Source organism: Bos javanicus, chromosome 13 (genome assembly GCF_032452875.1).
Source record: "Bos javanicus breed banteng chromosome 13, ARS-OSU_banteng_1.0, whole genome shotgun sequence".
In the NCBI taxonomy this organism is placed as follows: domain Eukaryota; kingdom Metazoa; phylum Chordata; class Mammalia; order Artiodactyla; family Bovidae; genus Bos; species Bos javanicus.
In genome coordinates this window covers 81,588,917-81,597,301 of record NC_083880.1, presented here as the reverse complement: position 1 = coordinate 81,597,301, position 8,385 = coordinate 81,588,917, and positions in this window count along the sequence as shown.

Sequence of the window (8,385 nt, the reverse complement as noted above, 5' to 3'; positions counted from 1 at the left end):
AGCCTCCCTGGGGTGAACCGGCGAGCCCTGAGGGAGCTCAGGAGGGAGAAGAGAGCCTGCCGCCCTACCGCCATCAGACGGCTGCCATTCCTCTGGAGAGCCCTGAGGAAAGGGAGCTCGGGGGAGAAGAGAGCCTGCAGCCCTACACCATCAGACGGCTGCCATTCCTCTGGGGAGCCCTGAGGAAAGGGAGCTCAGGGGAGAGGAGAGCCTGCCGCCCTACACCATCAGACGGCAGCCATTCCTCCAGCAAGCCCTGAGGAAAGGGAGCTCAGGGGAGAGGAGAGCCTGCAGCCCTACAGCCATCAGACTGCAGCCATTCCTCTGGGGAGCCCCGAGGAAAGGGAGCTCAGGATGTGAAAACAGGGCGCTGGCCCCAGACAGGTGAGGTGCCTGTGGAAGGAGAGATCTCAGGGAGCCCAGACTCCACCTTCCCTCCATGCTGGTGCGGAAGGACTCAGCTGCCAACGCAGGAAACTAGGAGACACGACTTCGATCTCCAGAGGAGGGCATGGCCACCCACCCTGGTGTTCTCGCCTGGAGAATCCATGGGCAGAGGAGCCTGGCGGGCTACAGTCCTTGCGGTTGCAAAGAGTTGGACACGACCGAAGCGACTTAGCACACATGGAAAAGCGCTAAATTCCTTGAGATAACTGGTTTTCTTTAGTTAACAATACTCTTTTGATGTTCAGAATGCCTGCCCCTCGATACAGATTCCTGTATAAGCTGACTCTCCCCAACTCCTGGGGACAGTACTCTCAGGGTCCCTTGAGATGCAGTCTCCCAGGCTTGACATCTTAAAAACCCATCACTCTCAGCTTTCAGCTGGTGACGGTTTTTTAAGTCGACACTCCTCACAGAGCTTCCCTCATCTGACAAACGGGATCCAAAAAGAATCAGCGTCACAGGGTTTGCAGATTTCGTGTGAGTCAAGGCTTGTCAAGGGCTCTACAGGGTGCCTGTGTTTAGCAAATGCTTCCTAACCATTCTCCTCTAACAGGTGACTTCCCTTATTGCTAAACTTCCTATGAGAATAATCACAAAAAATACACTGTTTTGTGTCTGCCTTCTTTCACGGAACTTTGTGTCTGTGAGATTCATCCATTTTCCTGCATGTCATACTAATTTGCTCTTTTTGTATTGCTGTGTAGTATTTCATTGTATTAATTTGAATAGACCACAGTTTATGTATCCATTTTCCTGTTGATGGCAATTGGGCTGCTGCCAAGGTTTGGCTATTAAAGTCACTATGAGCATTTCCACTCATGTCTTTTGATGGACACAACCTGTCCTGTCTACTGAATCCCTCCCGAGGAGTGGAATTGCTGGGCCATAATAAAGACTGAGCACTAGAGTGGGCCAGGTTGCACAGTGGGTCGGGCAGAGGATACAAGATCAACATGGCCCCTGACTTCATCTGAGGAGGAAGACACACCAACAGTTTGTACAGAGAACTACTAATACCAGTGTCTCAGCTACACGTGCTGCACAGGAGAGCGGGTGAGGTGTGAAAGCGACTGGGGGATGTGATCTGGAGGACATACGGGTTCTGTGACTGAAAGGAACTGACAGATCTGAGGAACGGGAACAAGGCCGGTGTGGCTCGTGCAGAGAGGCCGGGGCAGGGGAGAAGCAGGCAGGGTGGACACCACTCGGGCTGTGAGAGGGGTTTTCTTTTCCACTACGCTCTCCAAAAGAATAGTCTCTCTCTCTCTCTCCTTTTTTTTTTTTTTTTTTTTTTTGAAGGGCAGGGAATCAGATTTGTAATCTGAAAGATGTATCTGGCTACTGAGTTAAAATATGGGTAGAAGGGAGTGTGTACAGCAGGGAGGCGCATTAGAAAAAATGAGCAAGAGCCCACGTGACCCATCATGGCCACTGGACCACGGTGGAGACCATGGTGGAGAAGTGGGCCAAATCGAGGCATCATGGACACGTCTCATCAGATCTGGGGGCTCATTTAATTAGTTTTTGCCACTGCCAGCTGCTGTAATTTGGACTTCAGGAGTTTGAGCTAATTTAAGAAAATTAGGCTTCCCCGGTGCCTCAGATGGTTAAGAGTACTCCTGTAATACAAGAGACCCAGGTTCAGTCCTTGGGTCTGGAAGAGCCCCTGGAGAAGAGGATGGCACCCCACTTCAGTGTTCTTACCTGGAAAATCCCATGGACAGAGGAGCCTGGAGGGCTACAGTCCATGGGGTCACATGGAATTAGACACAGCTGAGTGACTAACCCTTTCACTTATCACTTTCAAGATAATTAGTAGATTATTAATTAAACGCAAGTGCTCTTCATGCCCATTGTTTCCCACTGCCATCACGTCCTGAGGAAGATTTAATTCCATTTCCTAAGGCATCTGCTTGTCGACATCTGTGTCATCATGAGTTTTATTGACATCCACCAGACAAACTCTACCAGCAATTCCAACGTTATTCCAAACTGTGACACAATTGTGAATGCTGGATATATTATTACAAAATAAATGAGAAATCACGACCAGTATTCACTGTTCCTTTCCAACAGCCATGACCGTTCCCCACGCACCCGACGTTCCCGTGCACACTGGCCAAGTTCACAAGGTGCGCAAGGCCAAGGCCAAGACTGCAGATGTTCTGCAGGTGCAACCAGAGACCTCCCTCCATCTCACAGGACGGCACTTGAATGGTTCCCAGGGAAAGGGACCTTTATGATGGCTCAGAGACCAAGGCCGTCAGTACTCTGCTCTCTAATTCCTACCCATTTCTAGGGGGAATTCTGAATGTGAAATGACCTACATGTGTCCTCGGATTTACAGGGACTGCTCCAAGATTATACACGTGCATATCAGCACTGCACTCGAGGGGTTAGATACAGAGACTGAAGCCCCAGTGCTTGGGTTTGAGTCTTGGCTCCTCCACTAAAGACTGAGGAACCTCCAGCAGGGCATTTAATTTCTCTGGGCCTCCGTTTTCTCATCTGTAAAATGGAGACGGTGATAACAATAGCTTGTTTCTTAGAGGGTCGGAAGGATTGGGTTGGTATATATCAAGTGCTCAGACTGTGCCAGCTATATGGATGTTGGCTGGTTATCAACAGCCTCTCTCGGATTTCCTTCCACTGGATTGAGGTTAACTGTTAAGTGGTTATGAGAGTTGGCCATGTGAATTTTGCTCCTGCATTTGTTCTGAATCGGCGTTGAAGTTAACATCTATTGCATTGCTCAAAGTCAAAAGGGAAGATCTTTTTCAGGGTTTAATCCTCTGAAAACTATTTTTTGTTTTCATTCTCCTGGTGTATTCCACTGTTTCTAATGTGGTTATTACACATCATTTTCTTTCTTTGCCTTAACAGCCGGAATCTCAAATGTGTTAACCTAATGTGTGGATTCTGTGCCAATGTATTTACTTTTCTCATTTTTACTCATTTCCACCCTTTCTCTTTTCCCTCTCTCTTTTTGAATATTTTTTTATTTGGCTGTGCTGGGAATTAGTTGTGGCATGTAGGACTTAGTTCTCTGACCAAGGATCGAACCCAGGCCCCTGCATTGGCAGCACAGAGTCTTAGCCACTGGACCACCAGGGCAGTCCCTTCCCTCTTTTTTTAATCTTTATATTTTATATGTACACACACATATACATTTATATGAAATGTGCAAATTCTCAAATTCTTTTTCATCAGTAAAAGGACGCAAATAAAATCACCAAAGAAATCTCAGAAGTACAGTCTGTGCATTGATTAACAGCCCGTTTGCTCACCAAGCTATAGTACCTGGGGCAAACTGCGTAACCTTCATAAGCCTTTTACCACATCTGTACCATAAGAAGTGATAACAGAATCTACAGCATCACTGTGAGAAAAGATTTAATACATAAAAGGCCTTCAGAACAGTGCCAGCATATAAGCTCCCAGTGCTGGTTCTTGGTGTTAGAATTATTCTCGGAGATCAGAATGCAGGCTCTACCAGAAAATTAATTACTGGAAAACACCTACAAACAAACCAACCCTAATTACCCTTCTCCAAAGTTCTTATACCACACCTTGAAGCCAGATTTTAAGTTCTGTCCAGCACATGTGGGTATGTGTGTCTGTGTATCTGTACTCATGTAATCTTTAATAAAGAACTGCGGCTTTAGTTGTTAAATGATTTTTTACCTTTTAAAATCGAGAATTACACTATTCTGTCATGTGTCAAATGACACAAGAAGATGCTGAAAGTGATGGAGTTAAGTGTCAGTAACAACCTTACAAGGCCTTCCCTGGTGGCTCAGCCGGTAAAGAATCCACCTGCAATGCGGGAGACCTGGCTTGGGAAGATCCCTGGAGAAGGGAAAAGCTACCCACTGCAGTATTCTGACCTGGAGAATTCCATGGACTGCACAGTGCCTGGGGTCACAAGAGTCAGACATGACTGGGCAACTTTCACTTTACTTCCAACAACCTTACAACACACACTTCTATTTGGTTTTTGCCAGAACTAACAGAATTTTATAAAAACTTGCTATTGTGAATGATTTCACGAAGAATTCACATTGAATATGACACATTGAAGTAAACAGCTATGTATCCTGGTGGCTCAGCGGTAAAGAGTCTGCCTGCAATGCAGGAGTCTCAGGTTTGAGCCCAGGGTCAGGGAGATCCCCTAGAGAAGGAAATGGCAATCCACTCCAGTATTTTTGACTGGGAAATCTCATGGACAGAGGAGCCTGGCAGGCTACATTCCATGGGTCCCAAAGAGTCAGACATGACTTAGCAACTAAACAAACCAACCCATGACCAGCTTCCTGGGTTGGTCTCCCCCACCATATCTTTCTTCCCCTCCAGAGTTAATCACCATCCTGATTTTTTTTCTATCATTTATTCCTCAAGGAAGAGCTTGCATAAGTGTGACCTGCACTGCGCGTCTTTCCAGATTACTGTTCGGAGAAGCCTAAGGCCATCCTTTTCCTCGCACAGACCCTTCCCTTGCTGAGCTTCCTCGTCTCTTGTCCCTTGGTTTTTTCATCACTTTCTCTCCTGGATTCCTCCCCATCTACTCCTACATGAACTCATATATTCCCTGATCTTCTAAAACAAAAACAAACCCCAAAAGGCCCTTCTGGCTGCACAGTAATGGCATTAAATGACAGTCTACCACCTTCCCTCCATGGTTCATTTTCTTGTAAAAATACTTCTCATTTCTGCCTCCATATCTCATGACCCACTGCTTAATCTTTTATAAGCTGTTTGCCACCAACCAACAAGCCGGACACCCCTAGCTACCAGCACCCCAGGCAAGATGGTCAGCTTCTTCTTGGGTGCTCCAGGATCTCGTTACTCTCCCCCCACTGAAACCGTGTACCGAGAATTCTCTTTTGGCCTTACAGGTGTCTTCCTCACACAGCCGCAATTACTTGAGCCTAGGGATCTTTAACTGAATCACAACCACCTGGAAGGCTTGTTAAACCACTGGGGTCCACCCCAGTTTCTATAAATAGTTGCTGAAGGCACCTGTTCTATCCTTTACATGTTCAACATCATGCCTAATGGAGAAAATTGTTTTTCAGGATTTAGTCCTGCAGAAAACTTTTCATCTGTGAGACCAGTCAGACTCTGCCTCCTTTCCTGGTTCTTTTCTCCCACCTGAATTCTAAGCACTCTTCTCTTCCACAACAAGCCATCTAGGCTGACCAGTGTATGGCCAACCGGCCAGCCATAGCAGAACACTCTGGACGCTTGTTAGAAATGCAGAATTCCAGGCCCCAGCCCGAACCCACCAAACCAGAACCTGTTTTAACAAAATCCCTGGTAACCGTAATTAGAAGCACTTCTCTAGGATGAAAATTGCCCTAAAATACACCTCCCCAGCCCTGCATGGGGGTCTTCCAAGGTGACTCAGTGGTAAAGAATCCACCTGCCAAAGCAGGAAACACAGGTTCCATCCCTGGGACGGGAAGATCACCTGGAGAAGAAAATGGTAACCCATTCCAGTGTTCTTGCCTGGAGAATCCCACGGACAGAGGAGCCTGGTGGGCTATACAGTCCACGGGGTCGCAAAGAGTTGGCCGTGACTCAGCAACTGAACAGCATCAGCAGCGGTCCAGAGACTGCCCCAGCTCAGGGGGACCCGGGAAGTAGGTGCTCAAGTGCAGATCCCTAGGAAAAAAAGGTCTCAGCTCACCTTTCCAACAGCCAAGTGTTCGAAGCCAGCCTCCTGGCCTTCTCCTCCCCTCCCCACAGGATAAGCCAGACACTCCCAACTTGGCCGCCTTTGTTAGCCGGTCCATGGGCTTCCCGGGGGGTTGCACAGGCTTCCCCGGGGGTTGTACACCCTTGAAAGGAGGTGTTGCAGAGTCTAGCATGAGCAGGACCCCGAACTGTGCAAATGAGGGGGTCGGGTTAGCTGGACCCCTGCCCCGTCCAATGGTGAGTGGCTACAGGTGTGACTGGAAATGTCTCTGTTGGCAAACTGGATCTTCACGTGAGATCCGAAGGCAATGGCACCCCACTCCAGTACTCTTGCCTGGAAAATTCCATAGATGGGGGAGCCTGGTTGGCTGCAGTCCATGGGATCGCTGAGGGTTCGACACAACTGAGCGACTTCACTTTCACTTTTCACTTTCATGCATTGGAGAAGGAAATGGCAACCCACTCCAGCGTTCTTGCCTGGAGAATCCCAGGCACAGGGGAGCCTGGCGGGCTGCCGTCTATGGGGTCGCACAGAGTCGGACACGACTGAAGTGACTTAGGAGTAGCAGCAACGTTAAAGAAGAAACTTTTAAACTATGAGAGCCAAAGAAAAGCTGTTGCAGGCTGTGCTCGCCTACGCACTAAAACCACGTTCTCCCTGGCTCTCCCCTCCGTCCTGCCCCTTCAGCTCCCCAGCCACTGTCAAGGCCGGCAGCTCTCACCTGCTCTCCAGGTCACGCTTCCTGGTCTTTCTTCCCCAGCCAACTGGATCCACGTACCAAAGAAAGTGCAGGAACATCCGGTAACCCTTCCTCCACGACTTTGTAGGAAAACCACCAAACAACTGCCCAATTATTCTAAAATCCCGTTCCAACCATATATACCACCTTTCTGTTCAAAGCCCCTCGGAGACTGCCCCTGGCTTCCAGCTGTCAAAACTCTGTATCAAATGACATCCCTCTCCAAAACCCCTGAACTCCCCATCACCCCGTTAGTCAGGGTTTTGACTAGAGCTCTTATCGCTTGGACAAGCCTACTGGTGGCTGTGGAGATGGAAAGAAATGTGTAGACTTGAGAAGTATTTAAAAACTAAAGTCAGCATCGCAAGCTCCTAGACCAAAGGACCTGTTCTCTGCTTCCTATCAAGGCCTGGATAGGATGTAGCATATTGTGCAGGAGTTTGCAAACTGGTGGCCTGTTGGTCCATTTTATTCCACAAATATCTTTTGTTTAGCCTGCATTGCTTTAAAACAAAAAAAAAAAAACAAAAAAAAACAGTTGCACTTTCTAAAAATAGTGATTGTACATAAAAATCAGGATTCCTGTCTGGACAGTGGTGGGGCGGGGCCAGGGGAGTTGTGGGAGGGAGGCTCAGGAGGGAAGGGGATACATGCCTGCATACAACTGACTCACTTTGTTGCAAGCAGAAACTAACAGCATTGTAACACAATTACACTCCAACTGAAAAAAAAAAAGGTTGGTGGTGAGGATTCAGATCAACAGGTCGATGCTGGAGCGAGGCCTCAGAGTGAGATGCAGTGCGTTCTGTCCACAGCCTTCACCCGGACCAGTGAGGTTACTAATAAAAATAAGAGAAGGCTGAGGGACACTTCAGAAATGAACTTAAAATGGGAGTCAAATATTTCTGATGTCCTTTATAAATTTACTTCACAGGAAAACTTTGAAGACAAGGTAGAAAGTTAGCAATAATGTATCCCTCTTCCTCCCCACCATGAAATCTTTGTTTTCTTGTGTTAGGCCTATTTGCTAACGCGCTGACAAAATTCTCAATCCTGGCCGGTTACACGATTCCGTTTCTGGCACATCAGTCAGCTGAGCCTTTGCTGTTAAAACTTCTCAACGGTTCACTTTCAGCCAGCCTCTGCTGGGTCTTCCAAGTGGCCCTCCCGACCCATCCATCCATCTCCCCGAGCCCTGGAACAGACGTCCTTCTATGGACCACCTCCGGATTCCGGCTGCCAATGGTAGGCCCCCCCTGGGTTCTGAAGGGAGAGTGAGGTCAATGACAGTCCACGCTCTGTCACCGCAGGGATGTCCTGGGCCAGCTACGCCTCTTGTCAAACGAAGGCAGCCCTGCCCTGGGTCCCACAGTGAAGAGGGTGGCTGCTCCTCCCCCAACACCCGTGGGGACACTACACTCCTCGTGTTTACCCTCCAGCTTTGGAACCAGGCTCAAAGTTTCTCCAACTTTTCTAATTTGAGAGAGAGTGAGAGTGTTGG